Here is a 26787-nt window from a genome sequence, read left to right on the forward strand (position 1 = left end):
AGACATCTCTGCAAAGAAGACATCCAGATGGCCAACAGACACAAGAAAAAGTGCTCCACATCACTTGGCATCAGGGAAATGCAAATCAAAACCACAACGAGATACCACCTCACACCAATCAGAATGGCTAAAATTAACAAGTCAGGAAATGACAGATGCTGGTGAGGATGGAGAGAAAGGGGAACCCTCCTAACTGTTGGTGGGAATGCAAGCTGGTGCAATCACTCTGGAAAACAGAATGGAGATACCTCAAAAAGTTGAAAATAGAGCTAGCTACCCTATGACCCAGCCATCGCACTACTGGGTATTTACCCAAAAGATACAAATATTGTGATCTGAAGGGGCCTGTGCACCCACATGTTTATAGCAGCAATGTCCACAATAGCCAAACTATGGAAAGAACCTAGATGTCCATCAACAGATGAATGGATAAAGAAGATGTGATATAGATGATATAGATATAGATATAGATAGATATAGATATAGATATAGATATATACACACACACATACATATACACACAATGGAATACTATGCAGCCATCAAAAGAAATGAAATCTTGCCATTTGGGAAAACATGGATGGAACTAGAGGGTGTTATGCTTAGCGAAATAAGTCAATCAGAGAAAGGCAATTATCATATGATCTCCCTGATATGAGGAAGTTGAAATGCAATGTGGGGTGTTTGGTGGGTAGGAAAGAATAAATGAAACAATATGGGATCGGGAGGGAGACAAATGATAAGAGACTCTTAATCTCACAAAACAAACTGAGGGGTGCTGGGGGAGGAGGGTCGAGAGAGGGTGGATGGTTATGAACACTGGGGAGGGTATGCGCTATGGTGAGTGCTGTGAAGTGTAAACCTGGTGATTCAGAGACCTGTACCTCTGGGGCTAATAATACATTATATGTTAATTTTTTTTTAAAAAAGAAAGAAAGAAAACGCACATTGAAAAAAAAAAAGATTCAAGACATAAAAGGAAAGGAAAGAATCAGGAAATCATATTAATAATTCCAAAAGAGTAATAAAGTATGAACTATAATCTTCCTAGGATAGAGCAACATTCCATAAAAGTAAGATAAAATTGGAGTATCTTAGAATGTTAGAGGGAGATGGGAAAACAGGATTTGGGCAAGAAAAGAGAGCAAAGAACATCTATACCTGGTTATAAGCACCTGATTCATGCCAGGAGAAAGCAAACTAGTCAATAACTGACTAAAATATTGGAAAAATGAAAGCAAAAAAAAGTAGATTAGATTGTGTGTCAGGATAAGGAGTAAATGGGACAGTTGTTGATAATTAAATGTGGGATGGCCAGGTAAGAAAGACAATGTACAGATAAGTCTAAGTTAAAAAAGGAAAGAATTATATAAAGCTGGACCCTCTAAAACCATATTCCATATTTGTGCATCTTATTTCACTTCGAGAAACTGGAGCAAATTTTTAGTAAATTGAATTTTTGTTTAACTTATATATGTACATAGTATGGAATTCAAAATGTGCAAAAGCTTATAAAGTAAAATACCACTTAAGTCCTTCCCCAGCAGCTATAATTGTCACTAGTTTCTTGTACGTATTAGGGAAACATTGTTAAAGACAAAACTTTTTAAAAATAGAAATTTTTAAAATTAGATTTGGGAGTAAGATTTTTCCACAGAGACCTGGCAAGCCAGAAAGGCTGCCAAGATATATTCAGGGCACTAAATGAGAAGAACATGCAGCCAAGAATACTCTATCCAGCAAGGCTAACATTCAAAATGGATGGAGAGATAAAGAGTTTCCAAGACCGGCAAGGTTTAAAAGACTATGCAACCAACAAGCGAACACTGCAGGAATTACTAAGGGGGGTCCTATAAAAGAGGAAAAATCCTAAGAATAGCATTGAACAGAAATATAGAGACAGTCTACAGAAAGAAACACTTCAAAGGTAACTCGATGTCAATAAAAACGTATCTATCAATAATCACTCTCAATGTGAATGGGCTAAATGCACCCATAAAACGGCACAGGGTTGCATATTGGATAAAACGACAGGACCCATCCATATGTTGTCTACAAGAGACCCATTTTGAACCTAAAGATACACCCAGACTGAAAGTGAAGGGATGGAGAAGCATCTTTCATGCCAATGGGCCTCAAAAGAAGGCTGGAGTAGCGATTCTCATATCAGATAAATTAGACTTTAAACTAAAGACTGTAGTCAGAGATATAGAAGGACACTACATAATCCTTAAAGGGACTATCCACCAAGATGATCTAACAATTGTAAATATCTATGCTCCCAATATGGGAGCAGCCAATTACATAAGAAAACTGTTAATCAAGATAAAGAGTCATATTGATATGAATACACTAATCGTAGGAGATCTTAACACGCCTCTCTCAGAAATAGACAGATCATCGAAGCAGAAAATCAATAAAGAAACAAGAGCATTGAATGACACATTGGACCAGATGGACCTCATAGATATATACAGAACATTCCACCCTAAAACAACAGAATACTCATTCCGTTCAAGTGCACACGGAACCTTCTCCAGAATAGACCACATACTGGGTCAAAAATCAGGACTCAACCGATACCAAAAGACTGAGATTATTCCCTGCATATTCTCAGATCACAATGCTTTGAAACTGGAGCTCAATCACAAGGAAAAGTTCAGAAGGGACTCAAACACCTGGAAGGTAAAGGCCACCTTGCTTAAGAATGCTTAGATCAACCAGGAGATCAAAGAAGAACTGAAACAATTCATGGAAACCAATGAGAATGAAGACACTTCGGTCCAGAACCTATGGGATACAGCAAAGGCGGTCCTAAGGGGGAAATACACAGCCATCCAAGCCTCCCTCAAAAAAATTGAAAAATCCAGAATACACCAGCTGTCTCTACACCTTAAAGAACTGGAGAATCAACAACAAATCAAACCAACTCCACACATAAGAAGGGAAATCATCAAGATTAGAGCTGAGATCAATGAGATAGAAACCAGAGATACAGTAGAACATACCAATGAAACTAGAAGCTGGTTTTTTAAAAGAATCAATAAGATCGATAAACCATTGGCCACACTAATCCAAAAGAAAAGAGAGAAACCCCAAATTCATAAAATTATGAATGAAAAGGGAGAGATCACAACTAACACCAAGGAAGTAGAAACAATCATCAGAAGCTATTATCAACAGTTATATGCCAATAAGCTTAGCAACCTAGATGAAATGGATGCATTCCTGGAAAACTATAAACTACCAAAATTGAACCAGGAAGAAATTGACAACCTGAATAGACCTATATCTAGAAACGAGATTGAAGTAGTGATCAAAAACCTCCCAAAAAACAAGAGCCCAGGATCTGACAGATTCCCTGGGGAATTCTACCAAACTTTCAAAGAAGAAATAACACCTATTCTCCTGAAGCTGTTTCAAAAAATTGAAGCAGAAGGAAAACTTCCTGACTCTTTCTATGAAGCCAGCATTACCCTGATCCCCAAACCAGGCAAAGACCCTACCAAAAAGGAGAATTTCAGACCAATGTCACTGAAGAATATGGATGCTAAGATTCTCAACAAGATCCTAGCCAACAGGATCTAACAGCACATTAAAAAGATTATCCACCATGATCAGGTGGGATTCATCCCTGGGCTACAAGGATGGTTCAACGTTTGCAAATCAATCAATGTGATACAACAAATTAATAGGAGAAGAGAGAAGAACCACATGGTCCTCTCAATTGATGCAGAAAAAACATTTGACAAAATCCAGCATCCGTTCCTGATTAAAATGCTTCAAAGTATAGGGATAGAGGGAACATTCCTGAACCTCACCAAATCTATCTATGAAAGACCCACAGCAAATATCATCCTCAATGGGAAAAAGCTTGCAGCCTTCCCGTTGAGATCAGGAACAAGACAAGGATGCCCACTTTCACCACTCTTGTTCAACATAGTATTAGAAGTCCTAGCAACAGCAATCAGACAACAAAGAGAAATAAAAGGTATCCAAATTGGCAATGAAGAAGTCAAACTCTCTCTATTCGCAGATGACATGATTCTTTATATGGAAAACCCAAAAGACTCCACCCCCAAACTACGAGAACTCATACAGCAATTCAGCAACGTGGCAGGATACAAAATCAATGTGCAGAAATCAGTGGCTTTCTTAAATGTCTTCAAAATAATTTGTTGTTCATGGCTTAGAAGACTTAATATTAAGATGACAATATTTTTCAAATAGATCTACAGATTCAAAACAATCCCTGTCAAAATTTCAGCTGCGAAAAAAAGCAGCTTTCTTTGTAAAAACTCACAAGCTGCTTCTAATATTCATATGGAATTGCAAGGGACACAGAATAGCTGACTTAATATTGAAATGAATAACAAAGTTGGAGACCTCCTTCTTACTGATTTCAAAACTTAATACACAGCTACCCTAATCAAGACTGTGGTACTGGCTTGAGGATAGACATACAGATCAATGAAATAGAATTGGGAGATCACATATAAACCCCTACATTTATGTCCATCCGATTTTCTACAAGGATGCCAAGACAATTCGAATAGACATGAAGAATGTTTTTGAAGATTATCCTAAAATTGTGAAGATGATTATACAATTCTATAACTTTACTAAAAGTCATTGAATTTTACATTTGAAATGGGTGAATATTTTGATTTGAAAATTGTTTTTCAATAAAAATTTTTTTTTTTTTTACAGTATTGCCATTTTATTTTATTTTTTTTTTAATATATTTTTTTTTTTTTATAAACATATATTTTTTATATACATATATTTTTATCCCCAGGTCTGTGAATCACATGGATGGAACTAGAGCGTATCAATAAAAATTTTTAATTGTTTTAATTCATTTGTTTATATTTGTCATTAAGTTGTATTTTAGTCTTATGTTTAATTTTTAATTTAAATAACATTTTAATGATATAGCGTACATTCACCTAAATAATAAGGATCTTTTTTTGCTAAAAAGAGAGAAAATATTATCAGACACATATTAAAGCCATTTAGACAAAATAACTGATGAGTAAAGTCTAGCTATTATTAGTACAAAATTAAAGCAACTGTTAGCACCCAGTAATAGGTACCAAAGCTGCATGAGTAGACTCTATTGAAGTTAGGTAGGGAATCCAAAGATATACAGTGATAAAAAATAAAAGAGACAAAATCTTGACTTAAATGTTTCACTGGATATAGGAAAGGAAAAAGACTTGTACAGTCAATTTTTCTGAGGTCTTGTAAAAACAAGCCTCTTTCAAGCAGATTTTATATGCATTCAAAGTTTAAAAAAAAAAAAATCCAGGGTAGGGGTGCCTGGGTGGCTCAGTGGGTTAAAGCCTCTGCCTTTGGCTTAGATCATGATCTCAGGGTCCTGGGATAGAGCCCCACATCGGGCTCTCTTCTCCACGGGGAGCCTGCTTCCTTCTCTTTCTTTGCCTGCCTCTCTGCCTACTTGTGATCTCTGTCAAATATATAAATAAAATCCTTTTAAAAAAAAATCCAGGGTATAAAGTTATTATCAACAGAGATCAGTTAAAAAAAAAAAAAAAAAAGAGATTTTGTGACACCATTGGAACATCTCTTTGAAAGCTTAACATTAAAAACCAGGGGAAATTTATAGAATTTAGGGTGTATATCATCTGATTTAATCTTGTAGAAATTAGGAATGTACCCCTCCCTCAATTTGGGGATTAATCTAAACTGAGTCAAATCTTTCATAAGATTTGAGGTTAAGTCTTCAATTGACAAATAATAATTAAAGTCCTATGATATGCCAGGAACTGGGGATCTAGTTATGAACAGGACATATATATTCTCTGACCTCCTAGAGCTTATACACTAGTATGAAAAATACACTTTATACAGATAATCATGTAAACAATCATCTAATTAGTATGAGTCATTATGCTTAGTAGTATATCTATTTTATTCCTTCATTTATTCAATAATCACATATTAATTGAACACCTACTATGATCCAGGTCCTGTAAAAGTACATCTTGCTAAAACTCCTAAAATCTTGAAGTCTTAGTTATAGCCTAAAAATACTTTCATCCCAAAATGTCAAATGAATGTTCTCATTTTTGCAAAGTCTGAAAAGAGTCAGACCTTGGAGAAAAAATTGGAAATTGTATAGATGAGCTTATAGGACTTCAGTGAGAAACAGCATCCCCAACCCTTTCCCTGGCTTGGACTGCTTCTAGACTCCAGATGTGCAGACATTTTCAGCTGTACTTCTAATAGAGAGTGTCCATGGTGATAACTCAGGAGCTCTATAGGGAGATCACCCCCAGAAGCTCATCCAAGAAGCAGCACTTTAGCTACAAGAAAGATATCTTTTTAGGGTCAGGGATTTCATGAGAATGGTTCCATCAACAGGTTCTGAGAGTAATCACATTGGGTTGCTTACCTTACTGAATATGTAATTTAAAAAATTTTGTTAAAAGTTATAATATTATTTTCACTATTATCTAAAGAGATCTTAACAGAAAGTCTTATGCTTGGATCAGAGTGCTAATGGAAAGACAGTGACCACCTCTCATCCCTCTACCCTTTTTATTCTTTAAGCACATGCCAAGGCAATGGTGGTGGTAGTAGTAGTGGCCAAGGAGCTCAGGGAGCTAGTACTAGACGAAGTACAGATACAGCCAAAATCAGTGAGAAGACACCATTTGGGGGACATCCTGAGAGAGATTATATCATATAGGGAATCTCAGTAGGGGAGTAAGGACCCAGATCTCAAAAAGGATGCAGAAGGGATGACAAGCCTGTCATTGCTCAAGCATATCTGGGACTGAAAAGTGGATTACAAGAGCAGCACATTTGGTTTGCAGGTGCAACTATCATTTGCCAAATTAGAGACATTTGACTCTGACTGTTAGAACTACACTGCTATTGACATAAACAAGTAAGTCTTATAATCAAAACAAATAGAATAAAAGACTATGATGTTCCTTCCATAATTCAATCCTCAGTAACAGTAAAACAGCTTGTTTCCAAATTGAAATGCGAAGCATGTATGTTGGTGAGCACCTGTTAAAGAGGCAGCATGAATCTACTTGACCTAATTCCATTCCGTATGTCAGCCTGAAATGCAATAGAAAGCCCAGAGTAAAGATAAACAGAAAGCTCAAATTTCAATATGTGGTCTCCCCCTGCCATTTGGGAATAAATGGCATAGTAGTCAATCTTCTAAGTTTTAGCTATTTTCTTCCTTCTAGCCAGAAGGAGGGGGAGCAATTTAATCAAAAAGAGATCAGATAGTAAAAATAATATATAAAAGGAATCATCAAGAAAGAATGCAGTGAACATTTCCAAAATGAAAAAAAATGATATAGTTAAGATTGAACATGACTACCATATTAATAAATAGAAGTATGATAAGTTTATGTACTAAATACAAAAACCTTTTAGAGTTGGATCAAAAAACACAACTATATGTTATAAACAAACAAAAATGTAAAGCAAAATGACTTGAAAATGTTGAAATGAAAAGAATAAACAATTGTTTACTTATCAAGGAAAACCCAAAGGCAAGATGGGGCTAGGTAAGGGAGGGAAGAATGGCATGAAGAAGAGAATTTTGTAATAATAAAGGTTATATCTGCTGTCAGTAAATAAATCCATAGATAGGTAGATAGGTAAATATGTAGGTATGTCAGTGAGTAGTTAAGTAGATAAATATAATTAGATCAAATAAAATCAACAAACATAGGCAGAAAAAAATTATAAACAAATTAACTGTAATTTTTCTATTTTTAATTTTTTATTGAAGTATGATTAACATTTTTCAATATTAGTTGTTGTTGTACAATATAATGACTCAACAATTCTATATATTTCTCAGTGCTCATCAAGATAAGCGTACTCTTCAAAAACAGAATTATCATGTGATCCAGTAATTTCACTACTCAGTATTTATCCAAAGAAAACAAAACAACTAATTCAAAAAGATATGTGCACCCTTATGGTTACTGCGGCATTATTTTCAACCTAACTGTATTTTAGATGAATAACATAATGACACTAAAGGGTTAGGGAGTGGGAAAAATTAACCTGAAGAGTTTTGAACAGAGTAGGTTGATTCTTTATCTTCAAGTGAAAGTTAAAAAAAAAAAAAAAAAAAAAATTATTCTAGTTGGTAGATTTGTCTCTTGCAAGAATATGGAATAGCAACTACTGAGTTAGATTACGTTTAGCAAGATTAGCAGCTGCCTAAGATTAATTTATCTCTCATTACCAGGAAAGAGAGAAGGAAGATGACACAGCCTAATCTCCTTATAAATGTATAGCTAATAGACACATGGTTTATCTACGGAACCTCTAGAATGATTTTATCAGGATGTCCCTGGTTTATGACTAATCATGGTAAACAAATATAGACTCTATAAATTTATAAGATAATTCTCCCTGGAAAATTTTATGTAATCTATTAATATCTGAGTATAAAATGGAGATGTGTCAAAACCTAAAATACTCCTGTCTGTGTAAATTAGGAGCCTAGTCTGCACTCATGCTATTCAATTATACTTCTTTTTTCCAATAAAGGATAGTAAATTAATATATATTTTTAAAAATTCAGAGGATTCTCAATGTTATTAAGAGATTATATCATAAATAGATTTACTGACCATGACCTGAAACACAATTTTGCTGTTTTAAATTTAGTAATATTGATATTTTATCTATTTGCTTTATAGCAGATTTACTAAATACTACAGCTTTGATCCATAATTATAAAACTATAACCAAAATTGCAATTTTGTCCAATATTGGAATTTCCAACTCATCGGTATCTTAGAGAAGAATTAGAGCCTTGATTCTCCAACTTGTTACACATTAGAACTACCTCAAGTATTTTGGAAGCATAACCAAGTGCTCAGATGCTCTATTTCTATATTAAAAAATGACTCCAACACTTAGAGGCTTAAAACAACAATCAATTTGTATTCTACAATTTTATCAGTACAGAACTTATAGAGGGATTGGCTGAGTGACTCTTCTATCCCTGGTTGGGCTGAGCTGAAGGATCCAATACAGCTCCTCTGATTCTGACATCTGGAATCATGGATTCAAAAGGACCCCTCTACCTCACTACATATTCTCAAGGCTTTTCTGTAAGGCCCTCCAGCAGGTTTATCAGATCTCTTAAATGGAGACTCAAAACTCAAAAAGCTAGTGTTCTGTGAGTCTGGAAGAAAGTGCATAGGAAGCCTTGATATAGCTGCAAAAAAATTCCTCAGAATGTCACTCTACTCATTCTAGCCACTAACATCGGCCCAGAGTCAAGGAAAGAAAATCAGACTCTATTTCTCAAAAGGAATAACAAAAATTTTGCAGTATCCTTCATCCACTCTGGTGGACCTCACCTAATACTAATTAAAACAGGAATTCTAGAGATGGGGCCCAGCAAGAATATTATTTTAAAACTTCCTAATTCTAATGTCCTCTAAGGTTAAGAATCACTGAATGAAAGTAAAGGGCAGTAGTAATTTCCAAGTCATTCCCTCTATTTGTTAGTTATTTTTAAACTAACTTCTCAAATATTTTCCTTCCTATTTTTTCATAATCACCATCCTGATCAAAATAAGCATTAACATGTGGAATGTTTGAACTTATTTACACACACACACACACACACACACACACACACACAATGCTGCTAGTCTATCCCCAGGAGACAGATTTAAGATGATTTTCCAGCATTTATAAAGGATTTGTGTTGATTTATGCCTTCTTTGCCTCCAGGTGTTTCTTATACATGATTTCATTCATTATCACTTTTCTAATTATTTAAAATGTTTACAAAAATATTAATCTGATCTGTCAGTTTCCTTTTTTGAAGAATATGATTAACCAGCTCCTTGTTGCCAAATTCCATAAGTCAATACCATTTACCTTTTCAGTTCCATCCCCCTCACTACTTTTCATTCCAGCCATAATGAACTCTCTATTATCTCTTCACAAGGCTCAAATGTCTCTGTATATTCATTTTCCCAGACCTGCATTTCCTGCATATCTAAGATCTATGACTGCTACATCAATATCAAGCATCTTGTGATCTGTGCTTTTTGTTTTTTGTTTGTTTGTTTGTTTTAAAGATTTTATTTATTTATTTGACAGACAGAGATCACAAGTAGGCAGAGAGGCAGGCAGAGAGAGAGGGAGGAAGCAGGCTCCCTGCTGAGCAGAGAGCCCGATGCGGGGCTTGATCCCAGGACCCTGAGAGGTCCCACTGAGCCACCCAGGCACCCCTGATCTGTGCTTTAAAAGCCAACTCCAATGTCCTCTCCTTTGTGAAGACTTTTAATACCTACCATCCTAACAAACTACCAAAAAGATTTGTTCCTTTCTTTTGTTCCTGCAATTAGTGTGAAGTATTATTCTCTTTTTTTTTAAGATTTGTTTATTTATTCAAGGGGGGATGGGCAAAAGGTGAGGGAGAGTTTTAAGCAGACTGTATGCTGAGCACAGAGCCTGACACAGAGCTCAATCTCATGACCCTGGGATCACATCCTAAGCCAAAACCAAGTCAGAGGCGTAAACAACTGTGCCACCCATGCACCCCAAGTATGAAATATTATTCTATTATAACACTCATTTCATCATATTCTAATAATTTTATATGTCTGTCTTTTTCCTACTGGAAACTCCAAAAGAAAGAAATTGAGCCATTAATTTCTATATGTGCATTACTTAGCAGAGTGCCAGATACATAACTGGTGTCCAATCAATATTCTACTGCCCAGACTTCTTAAAATATGTCAAAACATAAAATAATAGTGCAGTATAACTAGGAAGCCAATGATAAATTTTAATTGGTAGTTACAGTAATAAGAAATTGACTTTGGATGTTTTAAGTACCTATGCCAGTAATTACTCATTACTTCACTTTTTCTGTGTTGTCCCAAATGTGAATCCAAATATCTGTGGTATTCCATATAATTTTTTTTTCATTTTATTTTATTATATTTCTTTTCAGTGTTCCAGAATTCATCGTTTATGCACCACACCCAGTGTTCCATGCAATACATGCCCTCCTTAATACCCACCACCAGACTCACCCAACCCCCCAACTCTCTCCCCTCCAAAACCCTCAGTTTGTTTCTCAGAGTCCACAGTCTCTCATGGTTTGTCTCCCCCTCTGATTTCCCCCAACTCACTTCTCCTCTCCATCTCGCAATGTCCTCCATGTTATTCCTTATGCTCCACAAGTAAGTGAAACCATATGATAATTGACTCTCCCTGCTTGACTTGTTTCACTCAGCATAATCTCTTCCAGTTCTGTCCATGTTGATACAAAATTTGGGTATTCATCCTTTCTGATGGGGGCATAATACTCCATTTCATATATGGACATAACTTCTCTATCCATTCATCTGTTGAAGGGCATCTTCGTTCTTCCCACAGTTTGGTGACTATGGCCATTGCTATGAACATTGGGATACAGATGGCTCTTCTTTTCACTACATCTGTATCTTTGGGATAAATACCCAGTAGTGCAATTGCAGGGTTATAGGGAAGCTCTATTTTTAATTTCTTAAGGAATCTCCACGGTGTTTTCCAAAGTGGCTGTACCAACTTGCATTCCCACCAAGAGTGTAAGAGGGTTCCCCTTTCTCCACATCCTCTCCAACACATGTTGTTCACTGTCTTGTTGATTTTGGCCATTGCAACTGGTGTAAGTTGGTATCTCAATGTGGTTTTGATTTGAATCTCCCTGATGGCTAATGATGATGAAAACTTTTCCATGTGTCTGTTAGCCATTTGTATGTCTTCATTGGAGAAGTGTCTGTTCATGTCTTCTGCCCATTTTTTGACATGATTATCTGTTTTGTGTGTGTTGAATTTGAGGAGTTCTTTATAGATCTTGGATATCTGCCCTTTGTCTATAGTGTCATTTGTGAATATCTTCTCCCATTCAATGGGTTGCCTCTTTGTTTTGTTGACTGTTTCCTTTGCTGTGCAGAAGCTTTTGATTTTGATGAAGTCCCAAAAGTTCATTTTTGCTTTGTTTCTTTTGCTTTTGGAGACATATCTTGAAAGAAGTTGCTGTGGCTGATGTCAAAAAGGTTATGTTCTCCTCTAGGATTTTGATACATTCCTGCCTCACATTGAGGTCTGTTATCCATTTCAAGTTTATCTTTGTGTATGGTCTAAGAGAATGGTTGAGTGTCATTCTTCTACACATAGCTGTCCAATTTTCCCAGCACCATTTATTGAAGAGACTTTCTTTTTTCCACAGTATATTTTACCTGCTTTGTCGAAGATTATTTGACCATAGAATTGAGGGTCCATGTCTGGGTCCATGTCTCCCTATTCTGTTCCACTGGTCTATAATTCTTTAAACAAATGTAACAATTATAGTGTACGTCCAGATCCTTCACTCACTATCTAACAGGGTTTGGAAACAATTATCACTCCTCTTTCCCCACACACTTTGGTAAGTTTTGGGCAAAAGACAATATGACTGCGCAGAAAGGCATCCAAATGATCAACTCTTGCCTAGAAAATAGAAAGTGGCAGATCTGAGAAATAGATCCAGGATATCTGCCTCCAGAGTCTATGATCTTAACTATGCTATTCCAGAGAACATATTTCCTTATCAGAGAGCTTTCTGCTTACCAGTAAATTAAGTGAGATTAATTTCCTAAACAAAGAATAACAATAACTAATTTACTGAGTGTTTACTATATGGATGGCATTATGCAAAGAACTTCCCTTGAAATATCTCTTCTAATGCTACAACAACTCAATGAAGAATTTATTTTTATCTCAATTTTATAGATGAGAACTCCAAGAATACTTACATATAATTAATCCTGCTGAGGACACTTATAGCCTTGGGCTTATTTCTATACAAGTTCCTAGGCCAGTACTACCAGTTTCACAGGGACATAAAAGTAAGTCATTTTCCCCCAATCAGGATAGCCAGTGACATATAATGGCCAGTGACAACAGCCCCTAGATTCCCCAAGTCAGCCTCCTTTGTTTGCAGACTAAACCTGGAAATTACTGATCCTACCTCACTTGTCCCCTCCCATTCCCCCTCTCCTCTCTCTATCCTCTCCTCACCTGTTTTAGTCCCCACCTTGATCAATTTTAATCCTTAATATGTATTAGTGGATAAAAAAGATATAGTTCCTGATTTCTGTGCATTGATTTTATATCCTGACACTTTACTGAATTCCTGTACAAGTTCTAGCAGATTTAGAGTGGAGTCTTTTGGGTTTTCACATATAGTATCATATCATCTGCAAATAGTGATAGTTTGACTTCTTCTTTGCTGATTTGGATGCGTTTAATTTCCTTTTGTTGTCTGATTGCTGAGGCTAGGACTTCTAGTACTATGTTGAATAGCAGTGGTGATAATGGACATCCCTGCCGTGTTCCTGACCTTAGTGGAAAAGCTTTCAGTTTTTCTCCATTGAGAATGATATTTGTGGTGGGTTTTTCATAAATGGCTTTGATAATATTGAGGTATGTGCCCTCTATCCCTACACTTTGAAGAGTTTTGATCAGGAAGGGATGCTGTACTTTGTCAAATGCTTTTTCAGCATCTATTGAGAGTATCATATGGTTCTTGTTCTTTCTTTTATTAATGCGTTGTACGACATTGATTGATTTGCAGATGTTGAACCGACCTTGCAGCCCTGGAAGAAATCTCACTTGATCATGGTGAATAATCCTTTTAAAGTACTGTTGAATCCTATTGGCTAGTATTTTGGTGAGAATTTTCGCATCTGTGTTCATCAAGGATATTGGTCTGTAGTTCTCTTTTTTCATGGGATCCTTGTCTGGCTTTGGGATCAAGGTGATGCTGGCTTCATAAAATGAGTTTGGAAGTCTTCCTTCAATTTCTATTTTTGGAACAGTTTCAGAATAGGAATTAGTTCTTTTGTAAATGTTTGGAAGAATTCCCCCAGGAAGCCATCTGGCCCTGGGCTTTTGTTTGTTTGGAGATTTTTGATGACTGTTTTAATCTCCTTACTGGTTATGGGTCTGTTCAGGCTTTCTATTTCTTCCTGGTTCAGTTGTGGTAGTTTATATGTCTCCAGGAATGCATCCTGCTCCATATCACTCGGCATCAGGAAAATACAAATCAAAACCACCATGAGATATCACCTCACACCAGTCAGAATGGCTAAAATTAACAAGTCAGGAAATGGCAGATGCTGGTGAGGATGTGGAGAAAGGGGAACCCTCCTACACTGTTGGTGGGAATGCAAGCTGGGGAAACCACTCTGGAAAACAGCATGGAGGTTCCTCAAAATGTTGAAAATAGAGAACTACCCTATGACCCAGCAATTGCACTGCTGGGTATTTACCCTAAAGATACAAATGTAGTGATCCGAAGAGGCACGTGCACCCGAATGTTTATAGCAGCAATGTCCACAATAGCCAAACTATGGAAAGAACCTAGATGTCCATCAACAGATGAATGGATCAAGAAGATGTGGTATATATACACAATATAACACTATGCAGCCATCAAAAGAAATGAAATCTTGCCATTTGCTATGATATGGATGGAACTAGAGGGTATCATGCTTAGCGAAATAAGTCAAGCAGAGAAAGACAACTATCATATGATCTCACTGATATGAGGAAGTGGTGATGCAACATGGGGGCTTAAGTGGGTAGGAGAAGAATAAATGAAACAAGATGGGTTTGGGAGGGAGACAAACCATAAGTGACTCTTAATCTCACAAAACAAACTGAGGGTTGCTGGGGGGAGGGGGGTTGGGAGGAGGGGGGTGGGGTTATGGACATTGGAGAGGGTATGTGCTATGCTGAGTGCTGTGAACTGTGTAAACCTGGTGATTCACAGACCTGTACCCCTGGGGATAAAAATATATTATATGTTTATAAAAAATAAAAAATTTTAAAAAAGATACAGTTCCTCCCTCACAGGACTTATAAATTGGCAAAGAACAAAAATACAAATGTGATAAAAGATACAAAGTAATGCAGTATCTTAGGAAAAACCAAACTAGCTTTTGAAGTGGGAATAACTTCTTTGGGTATTTAAGGTGAAGTGTGAGAGATAAAAGGCAGAGAGAGGAAGAAGAAAAAGTTTGACTCTAACAAAAACTAAAATATCAACATCTTAATATGAAAACTTACTAGTCAATTACAAAACAATTCAAACATAAGCAATCTAAGTCCAATCTATTTGCTTCATAGGACTAGGAACTCAGTCTTCTTCTCTCTTGTTGTTCTGCCTTATTCAACAAACAGCTTCCATCTTATTGTCTAAGATGACTGTTCCATCTCCCAATCTAGTTTCCAGCCATAGACAAAGAGAGGAGCATTGGAAGACATGGTCCTCACCCTTTAAGAGCATCACCTAGAAACTGTACGAATCACTTCTACTCGTGTCCTACAGTCTAGTCACAAGACCATGACAAGCTACAAGGAAATCTGGGAAATAAAGCATTTAGCTGGGCAGCCATGCTAAATACCTTATAATAAATAAAACTCTAGTATTCTATTAATAAAGAAGAAGCAGAAAGACACAACCTACAGAATATGAGAAGTCCTTGACAAACAAAAGAATATAGTGAATCCTGGGAACTAAGAAAAGCCCAGTAAGAGATAAATCATGGATATAATGATAATATAGCAAGCAGAGGAAGACAATGAAAAAAATCTCATAGAAGTGATCCTAGCTCTCAATTTCTAAATTCTAAGTTCTCTGGTTTGAAATTTCAATTTCTTCCAGTCTTGAAGTCCAACCCTGACCCCTATCCCAACCAGCTACCCTCATGCAAAATGTCTTGCCTCAACCCTATTCTATCAACTAAGCTCCACTTTATCAATAGATCATCAGTTTTATAACCTATTCATTCATCTGATATCTCTGGACCTCACTCTCTTCATCTGGCCCTCCAGGGCAGCCTAACCCACCTTATTGAGAAGATTTTCAAAGAAACTGTGACTTGCAAAAAAAAAAAAAAAAAAAAAAAAACAACCAAAGGTTATTATTCACATATTATTTCACGTGAGTTACTCTGGTTCAGTTATCTATAACAGGGCAATCATTGTAGAGTTGCAAAAAACTTTGTTTTCATCCACCTTTTATCATCCCATTGTGTGAGATCAAGAATCTCAATAAAGTGGTTTTTAAAAAAAGAGTCACTGTAGAGCACTCTATCTCCAGGCTCATGCCTTTCTCCTAAAGGTATGTTCTAGTTGCTGCTAAACTTTTAAAGCTAGAGTTGGGTGACTCTAAGGAAACATAAAAATTACCAAAAGAGCCATCAGGTAATCCAGACTGAAAGAATCAGAAATGACGTTCAGGTCTGACAATAGTTTGAAAAAAGAAAGTTAACCATAGTTCTTCAACATGGTAATAATCAGTATTAAATTTTTGAGCTCTTTATTAAGGACACCTTTTTTTTTCCCAACATAAGTAAAATTATATCTCAAGTAGATTTTTGTATCCAGATTGTTAGAAGCATTTTTAAAAGATTCTGAAAAAATCTTTGAAGTCTACATATTATCAATATCTTTTTATATACCATAATCTGTTAATCTGTTTCCTGGTTACGGGACATTGGTGAAGTTTTGGTGTTTTTATTGAAATTCATAATCTAATAACCAATCATCTTTGGATATAAATTTGCATAAATGTTCCTGATTATTTTCTTCTCTGGAACTGTTGTGTCTAAATATGTGATAAATTTCATTTTTAAAGGTTTTCTCAGTTTTTACCCATATGAGCTGTATATAAAAGTGAATTTTTCACTATGAGTTCGTCACTATTTTTAAAATAGTTTCTAATTAGATGTGTAAAAAACAATATCTTATGGTCTTAATTTGCATATTTTATTTTGGTAAAAAAGTCAGGCTTTTGGAGAGTTCATATATTTAAGAGATAGATATATGTTTTGTCTATCAGTTGTAGATCTGGTCCCATCTGTTTGGCTGGACCTCAAGGGGATGGGGTTTCTATTGTTCTGAAAGGTCTCTATGCTATCATCTTTTACTGTACTCTTTGAAACTATTAACTACTCTGTAGTCAAATTATGAATTTTTACCTTTGTGATTTCTTTTACTTCCTTTAGGAAATCCTTTTCATCTGGACATAAGTATTCAACCATATTCCCTCTAGAGTTTGTAACTGTTTCCTTTTTAACATCTAACTCACATATATTTGCAATTTACTTTGAGTGAAAATGTAAGTTGATTTTTTTCATCCATTCAGATTTCAGTTTTCCCTTAGCTAAGATTGAAATTCTAAACATACGTGAGCAGTGAGAAAATAATTGCCTCAAAATCATGAAACTATATAAACTAGAATTTGAAAATGATGGCATAAGCTAGGGCAGAGGCAAGTAGCTTAAAAGTCTCCCCATGAAACTTGACCATTGCCTCAAAGAAGGTCAACTATTGGCTTGGGCTGGGATTTTAGGTTTTGTTTTGTTTCGTTTTTGTTTTGTTTTGTTTTGTTTTTTAATCAAGACATTCCCCCTCAAGGAGATCACAAAAGAGCAGTTTTATTTGAGAACAACATATTCTATTAATTTGAACCATTCTAGGATGTAGGAATCTGAACTATCTCACAACATTGCTTCAAATGTCTAATTCACTTAGTATGTAAAGACAGCCTTGGAACAGCCCCTGTCTTTCAGTCTATCCTAGTGACATGACAAAGCTGACCTTTCTATTGTAATTCCTTCAGGGCATGATTTTACAATAATCAAATAAAGAAATAAAAATCCACAGAGAAATCAACTTTTCTATACCCATATTCCATAAGAATTATACATACTGCGAAGTGATGCCTAAAACACATTCAGGAGGGGCTTTCTGGGTGGCTTAGTGGGTAAAATCCTCTGCCTTTGGCTCAGGTCATGATCCCAGAGTCCTGGGATTGAGCCCCACATAGGGCTCTCTGCTTGGTGGGGATCCTGCTTCCTCCTCTCTCTCTGCCTGCCTCTCTGCCTACTTGTGATCTCTGTCTGTCAAATAAATAAATAAAATCTTTAAAATAAAATACATTTAGGAAAGAAATCACGTAAGTGATTCTTAACCTAGAAAGAAAGAAAACTATCAATAAAGGGGAGCATTCTCTTATTTATTAAGTTGCATTGTTTTATAATAACAACCTCAAAATTTCAGTAATATCTTTAGTGGAGTAAAAGAGTGGCCAGTCTTAGATGGAACTCCTTAAATAGAGCCTATATAGGTGATTCTTATAAAAGAAATTTACTGGGTGCCTGGGTGGCTCAGTCAGTTGAGTGGCTACCTTTGGCTCAGGTCATGATCCAGGGTCCTGGGATCAAGTCCCATTTTGGGCTCCCTGCTCAGTGGAGAGCCTGCTTCTCCCTCTCCCTCTGCCTACAGCTCTGCCTACTTGTGCTCTCTATCTTTCTGTCAAATAAATGAAATCTTTTTTTTTTTTTTAAGTAATTTATTGATGGAGTTCAGGAGATGGAGACTGAAGGATGCTGGATAGGGCAGGAGAGGGAAACTAAGCTAGGAGGAGCTCTCAGCTGGAGATAAGCTTCAGGCTTCAGATCCTATAGGGAGCTCAGCTGCATTAATTTCACCATAGAGCGGCTACCTCCTTGAGACAAGAAAGCCATTCTTCTATTCCATGAACACAGTTAGTCATTGGCTCTTGGCTAGGTGGCAGCTCTGAGCCCTGCAACTCTCACCCATATATGTAGTAGCCACAAAAATGGTATCTACTACAGCACCCCATTGCTGCTACCACACTCACCAAGCTGTACTCACTCTTCCTGGAATGTCTGTCCTCCCTACCCAAACTCCAAAGTTACCTCATAAGTGAAGTTTTTTCCAGCCTTCCACCCAGATACCTAAATCATTGCTCTTTTGTGTATATGTTCTCACAACCCTCTTTCTTCTACTGTAATATTTATCACATATTGTAACAATTGTTTTACAAGTCTTTTTCTTTCCTTCTGAGAACTCCTCAAAGAAAGAAATTGTGACGTTAATTTCTCTATGCCCCAATGCTTGGCACAGTGCATAATACAGAACTGGAGTTCAATAACTGTTGGAAATCCAAAGATCTAAAAATATGACAAATTTTAAATTATGATGTTGCATAATAGGTATCCAACAATCAAACCTGGGCCACAGCCAATACAGCAGAACTTACTGTATTCCTTAAGTACCTGGATTCCTTTGGATTCCTTAAGTACCTGAGTGTCACTTGTGATCAGACTTTAGTATTTGCCTATCTTAGTTATTTCTCTGTCACCAGACTGAGAACTCATCAGTAGGATTTTCAACCATCTTCTTAAACTAATGTACCAGCTACACTATCTAAGATCTCTCATAGACAAATCAGCAAGTATGGAAAATAGTCCCTGCTACTCCATATCCAATGGCTCAATTCTTCATTCAAAAATTTCATGAAAAATTCAAGATGTCAATTAGCTAGCCATCACTGTAAAATAAACCATCTCAAAACTCAGTATCTTAAAACAAAAATTATTCTTTCTCATGCATAGGTGTTGAACTACAGGTAGGAGAATCTAGGTCTGTTTTGATTAGGAGCCTTTGCTTCAAAATACTTGTCTCAGCTATTTATTGTGGGTTGAACCCACGGCTTCTCCATCTGTGTCCTTCTTCATTTACCTTGTAAAGTTTAAGGAAATAAGGCTTCCTTATGAGTGTGATGAGATCTGCAAAGTAGTACAGTGTCCTTGGGGGAAATGATTCATTAGTCTGGGGAGTCAGAGAATCTTTCCTAAGGAATTGGTATTTCAGCTGAGACCTGAGAGGTAAGTACCCATAGCAAGACAAAAAGAGAGAGGAATAGTAGACAAGAGATATCTGATACACAGATATGGCTGAACTGCTATAACAAAGGCCAAAATAGCAGTGGCTTAATTAAGATTAAAGTTCATTTCTCATCATGCAAGAGTTTGAGTGAAAAAGCTCTAGGCCATTATGAAGGCTCCATGGTGCCAGGAATCAAGGTTCTTCAGTCATCCTCAACATGCAGCTTCCATTCAAGAAATAAAGATGGATGTTTCAGTTGTGTCATTATCTCCACAAGGTCACAGCAGTCCAAAAATCTGGTGAATGCTGTGTGTTAGAGATGGTATCCTAGGTACAGGGGATCCTTTGCCATTGTTTCATGCTGTTCAATATTAAACTGTGAAGAAACTGAATTTTCTGCTTCAACTACAGAGACTTCATGTAGAAACCTGTTATGTATTTCTTCTCCTTCTAATATTTCAATTCTTATTTTTGAAGTCATAATGTGAAATGGGGATATATTCAGGAAGTACAGTTCTCCTAGAATATAAACATACTCCCAACTTCTTTGTTTTATTCATCATTTGAAAATCTTGGGGATATCAAATGGTAACTTGACCATGTATATATGTCTAGCCCAAATTACTGTAGTAGATACACTTAAAACAATACCCCTGGGCCATCTCTATACCATTTATTGACTTCACTGCACTCATTGCTATTTAAAATTATTGAGTTCATTTTTTTTACTCATTTGCCACCAGAAAGTAATGCCATGTTATGCCATGGAGCATAGATCTTTCTTACCTTGTTCACCACTGTATGTCAAATGTCTTAAATTGTGCCAGACATAAATGTGCATTTAACAATTATTTTGTTCAATGAATGGAGGATAAATGAATGAATGAATGGCACCCAGAGGCTTATTCATATGGGGTGCAAGGGCTCAGAGAAAGAGTTGTGAACTGGAAAAGTGTTCCAAAATTATCTAATTTATATATTTAAATTAGACAAAGTAGATCTCCAAAATTCAGAGAAATTGACAGAATTATAAAAAGAATAAATAAATTAATTCATCATATTTCATATTCAATTTCTTAAAATCAAGGATTATAAAGAAAATTTCATTTCCACCCTTGTATCTCTCTCCTAAAGAAATGTACCTGGCAAATCCTGACTATAAAATCAATAAGTCTTGGGGATATAATGCATAGCAAGGACTATAGTTAATAGTGCTGTTATTGTATATTTGAAAGTTACTAACAGAATAAATCTTGAAAGTTTTTGTAACAAGAAAAAAAATAGGTAACTATATATACTGACAGATGTTACCTAGGCTTATTGTGTTGATCATTTCTCAATATATACAAACATGATATCATTATATTGTAAACCTAAAACAAGTATAATGTTATATGTGATTATATATAAATTTTTAATATAATAAATGTACTTGTTCCTTCCCAGCTCAGAACTTAAACTGGGTGACTCAGAGGAAATAAGAAGATACAGATGAGTGGAAAGATTTTCCATGCTATTGGATTGGAGGAATTAATTTTGTTAAAATGTGCATACTACCCAATCTACAAATTCAATGCAACCCCTATCAAAATTTCAATAGTATTTTTCACAGACATAGTACAATCTTAAAATCTGCAAGGAATCACAAAAGACTCCAAATAGTGAAAAACAATCTTAATAAAGAAGAATGTTAGAGGCATCATACGCTCTGATTTCAAACTATATTACAAAGCTATCATAATCAGAACAATATGACACTGGCATAAAAACAGACACATAGATCAATGGAATAGAATAGAGAGCCCAGAAATAAACCCACACTTATATAGACAACTAATCTACAACAAAGGAGCCAAGAACATGCAAGGGGAAGAACAGTCTCTTAAATACTGTTGGGAAAACTGGACAGACACATGCAAAAGAATGAAACTATCTTACAACATACACAGAAAGTAAGCCAAATGATTTTACCAGTGGAATGTAAGACTTGAAACCACAAAATTCCTAGAAGAAAACAGTGGTAAGCTCCTTGACATTAGTCTTGGTGATGATTTTTTTGGATCTAACTCCAAGAGTGAAGGCAGCAAAATAAAAAATAAACAAGTGGGACTACATCAAACTAAAAATCTTCTGCATGACAAAAGAAACCAAAAATAAAATGAAAAATCAACCTACTAAATAGAAAGTATTTGCAAATCATACATCTAACAAGGGGATAATATTCAAAATGTATAAAGAATTCATACAACTCAATACCAAACAAACAAGAAAAAAAAAAAAAAAACAGTTAAAAACTGGCCAGGAGATATGACTAGACATTCTTCTAAAGTCATACAGATGGCCAAAAAGAGAGAGAGAGAGAGATGGCCAACAGGTGAATGAAAAGGTGCTCAACATCACTAATGAACAGGGAAATGGAAATGTTGGTTTGCAAACACTCCCATACACAGAAGGCAAGGCGAGACTGAAGAAATTGCCAGGCCACTCCAGATTGATGGTTGAAAGGTTTTTGTTTGTTTGTTTGTTTGTTTTTGATATATCTAGATAGTATTTTTACTATTATCTCAAGTATTATTATTGTTTTGTTTTAATTTTTTAAATTTATTTTCAGCATAACAGTATTCATTGTTTTTGCACCACACCCAGTGCTCCACGCAATCCATGCCCTCTCCAATACTGGTTCCCCCAACCTCACACCCCCCGCCCCTTCAAAACCCTCAGATTGTTTTTCAGAGTCCATAGTCTCTCATGGTTCACCTCCCCTTCCAATTTCCCTCAACTCCCTTCTCCTCTCTAACTCCCCTTGTCCTCCATGCTATTCGTTATGCTCCACAAAGGTGACAGTTTTAATAAACTTACAGAAGGGGCTTGTCTTGGACAGCCACAAGACACAAACCAGTAGGTCTCCACATCTGCCTGCCAGAATCTTAAAAGTTTATATAGAGGCCATAACTGGATTCAGTCATGAATTTAGTCCAGATGGTCTCAGCAACACATTACTCTCTCAAGGCTGTGTTCTTAAAACAGCCCCTAGCATGGGAATGGTGGGCAGATGCACATTCTGAGGACAGGGGAGAATTAAGAAGCTTTGGATTTCCCAGGTCCAGCTTACAGGTCAACTAGCAGTCGTGTTCTCTTAATAACCTTCTCCAACACTACACCTGTCCTGTTGGCTCTTATAATCTTACATTTTCCCTTCTTCGGCAGTGTGTCCAGAGTGGTCAGCAAAGGGTTTCACTAGGATGGAGGTAGTTCATTTGACATCTATCTGATTCCAGACAGATGTCAAATGAGGCACATACCATAGCAACAATTAGGGTACATGCAAGAGAAAACACAGATCAAGATAATGATTCCCAAAATGACTAAATATTTTTTTCTACTAAGAAGTCCATGAATCTAGCCATTAATTTATTAAGTCCCCTAGGCTGAAGGTTGGATCATTCAGGATTTCACTTGTGTTCTTGGGTGACCTAATAAAGATGATACATTAGCAGATTCATCAGATATGAACACACATTCTGTTTGGATAATGGCACAGGTACCTCCTTTTGAGGCAGTAATAATGTCTAAGGACATTCTGGTTTTGGAAGACAGCTTTTCTCAGAGACATTTCAGTATTAAGTAAGGATGGGCTTTGTTGGTTATCATTTAAGGCTTGCTAAGTGAATTTAGTAAGGGCTTCCATGTGTGCTCTACTGTTCTGCAGGCCAATGAAGGAACAAAGATGGCAGCCAAAAGATTTTACCAGTGGAAAACAGAACATGTCCAACTAACCTTGGAGAGAGGGAGGTTAGCAGCTATAGGAACTTGACCTAGTTGTGCATACAATACATGTTGGTTGGGGGAGGGAATCCTGTCTGAAGAGATAGACTGGGGGTGGGATATGCCAGACCATAGCTCCCACCTTCTCCCCCTTCAATAATGTGTTTTCCATTCCAAGAATTTCAACAGGTTCAGCTTGCATCAGGACAATGAAATCCCAATGGAGATGAGTACTTTCCCTTAATCCAGGATTGCAAATGAACTCACGCAACATTCCAGAAAAGAAACCGTAAGACTTCACTTTACTCCACTTATTTAACATGTATTAATTTGTATGAGGCTCATATCTTCAGTATTGTCTTCAGTGAAGAAAGAGAACAGTTAAGTGTGCCCCTTCAGAAAATAACAGGATACTTGATAAAAAAAAAAAAAAATACTTATGCTTCCATTAAACATTTCCATTTAGCTAAACAAGTTTTTTTTTTTAAGATTTTATTTATTTATTTGACGGAGAAAGAAAGATCACAAGTAGGCAGAGAGGCAGGCAGAGAGAGTGGGGAAGCTGGCTCCCTGCTGAGCAGAGAGCCTCACCTGGGGCTCAATCCCAGGACCCCGGGACCATGATCCAAGCTGAAGGCAGAGGCTTAACCCACTGAGCCACCCAGGCGCCCCAACAAGTGTTTTTTGTTTTGTTTTGTTTTGTTTTAATATGTATGTCTTGTGGAACAAAAAAAATTCCATACTAACTTGTTACTGCTGGGTTTCTCCTCTCAGTATTTTGCTTTCCTCTCATTCAAGCAAAGAATTAGATTCAAATAGAATGATATACAGCAAAACAATAACAGGGGCGCCTGGGTGGCTCAGTGGGTTAAGCCGCTGCCTTCGGCTCAGGTCATGATCTCAGAGTCCTGGGACCGAGTCCCACATCGGGCTCTCTGCTCAGCAGGGAGCCTGCTTCCTCCTCTCTCTCTGCCTGCCTCTCTGCCTACTTGTGATCTCTCTCTGTCAAATAAATAAATAAAATCTTTAAAAAAAAAAAAAACAATAACAAAAACAAAAACAGAAAAACCCTAATTTTTCTCTCAGGCTTTTCTAAAAAGCCTAAGTCCCAGATAGATCAGGAATTCTGAGTTGTGTCATAGACAGAATAATGACCACCAAATATGTCCACATTCTAATCACTAGAACCTGTGATTATGTTTCCTTGCATGGCAAAAGGGACTTTGCAAATGCTATTACATTAAGGATCTTGAGATGGGCAGATTACTCCAAATTATCCAGGTGGGCCCAAGGAATTCTCGAGGGTACTTAGAAGTTAAAGAGGGATATGGGAGTCTAAGAATCAGAAAAAGATGTGAGGATAAAAGTAGAGTTAAAATAATGTGGTTGCTAACTGCAGGACACGAGCTAAAGACAGCCTCTAGAAACTGGAAAAGGAAAGGAAACAAATTCTCCCTGAGAGGTCCCAGAATGAACACAGACCTACCAACACCTTGATTTTAGCTCAGAACTGTAAAAATAAATGTGTGTAGTTTTAAGACATTAATGTTGTGGTCATTTGTTACAACAACAATAGGAAAAACTAACACAGAGTATCAACAAAATATTTTGGACAAAACACAGAGAGAGATCTCTTAACCCCTATACCCAACCCAACACCAAATAATAAAGTAGAGTTTCCCTGACTGGGGGCCTGGGACAGGGGAGAAGGGGAAGGGGGTAAATTTCCTCTCCGAACTCTACAGCAGTTCTATGTGAAATATCACAAAGACCTGGAAGAGTTTTGCCAATATGATATATCCAAGCTCATTGTAACATGATCAGCCTCCTAGGAAGATTCCCCAAGCATTACACTAAATTAACATAAAGCCACAAAATCAGAATGGCCATGCTAATTCAAACCATGACATATCAACTGCAACCTTCAAACTAAGATATTTATTTAATAATGACATCCTGTGTTCCCCAATATCTCGATATAACACATTTCTGAAACTAATTTGGGGGAAGGAAGCAGGAAATACAAGAGACTAAGTTTAAAATTTTCTGACTACCCAGAAATACTAAACAGTAAGTGGAGTCAGGAGAGTATGTTTCTCTGTAGATGAGTTTTTAAACTGCAGTTCATAACTGTCTCATAAGTATTCCTTGATTCTACACAATAGATGTTTTCTTAGCATATAGTAGATACACACAAAAAAGTATTTCTGTAAATAATTCATTAAAGTATAAATCAACTTTGAAATAAAAGAACAATTTAAATGAACAAAGTGATTGCTTTACAAATAAAATCCCTGAATTGGCTTTGGAATATAGCCTATAAATTTAGCTAGAAGAAAGGTATGCACCATGCTTCCAGTGAAAAATTATTTTCTCATTCTAATAACATCTTGATTGCTCTCTCTAGATTTTCCCTGAATTCTACACATCACTAGCTGTGAAAAACAGAAGTGGATGTATTATTTAAATGTATATCATATGACATTAAGTTCAATAAAGAAGTTTATTTTATAGTTTCTATACCATATATTTTGATCTATTTTAATATATGAACCACTAAAAGGAAACCAGAAAGCTTGAGTTAATCCTATTTATAAACTTTACTAATTGTATATATTTAAGCATTTTACCTGCCCCCTTGTATACTTCAAAGATAAATGGGACAGATATCTTCCTCTGTTTATTTTTTCATGAAGAAGTTATAGCACAAATAAGTATAACCCAAGTTCTTTAATCTTGACTAGCCTGTGGTATAAGAAAAAACAAATTAATAGTGGTAACTTGGATTTCATTTGCTCATTTCTCCCAACTCTATTATGTAAATAACCTTAGTTCCTACCTCCTTTAAATCACCAAAGCTCTCACACATTTATGAATGAATATCTTATAATCTGCTATGCCCTTTGCATAGTGTTGTCCTCTATCTCAAAGCCAGTTAGCTGACACTATCCCTGAATGCTGGGAACAGGAGTGCTGCCTGTGACTCTACAGCTGAATATGCTGGGGTGGAGGGAGACACAGAAATATGCTAGCAATCTCATTTAACGTTCATGACCGCCAGCTGTACACAACACACTGACACCACAAACGGGTCATATTTCAACATCCTCTCTTCTTCCACAACAACACATCTGCAATAATTATATATTTTACGGAATAATGAAAATTGAATTCTCAAAAAAAAAAACCATAACAATTCACAATTTGAACTGTTCCACTGTTGCAACTTATAAACAGTTAAAAACTCCAAGT

General features: G+C 36.3%; 1 long non-coding RNA gene across 1 annotated transcript in view; it reads right to left on the reverse strand.

Annotated features, from left to right (window-relative positions):
* The window catches only part of LOC131829725 (uncharacterized), a 91484-nt gene extending 65210 nt beyond the window's left edge, over positions 1-26274 (reverse strand). The window contains exon 1 of the long non-coding RNA XR_009352968.1: positions 26166-26274. This is a non-coding gene — a long non-coding RNA (uncharacterized LOC131829725). The remainder of the gene's footprint in view (positions 1-26165) is intronic.
* Between the last annotated feature and the right edge of the window lie 513 nt (positions 26275-26787).

This window comes from Mustela lutreola, chromosome 1 (assembly GCF_030435805.1).
Source record: "Mustela lutreola isolate mMusLut2 chromosome 1, mMusLut2.pri, whole genome shotgun sequence".
Taxonomy (NCBI): Eukaryota; Metazoa; Chordata; class Mammalia; order Carnivora; family Mustelidae; genus Mustela; species Mustela lutreola.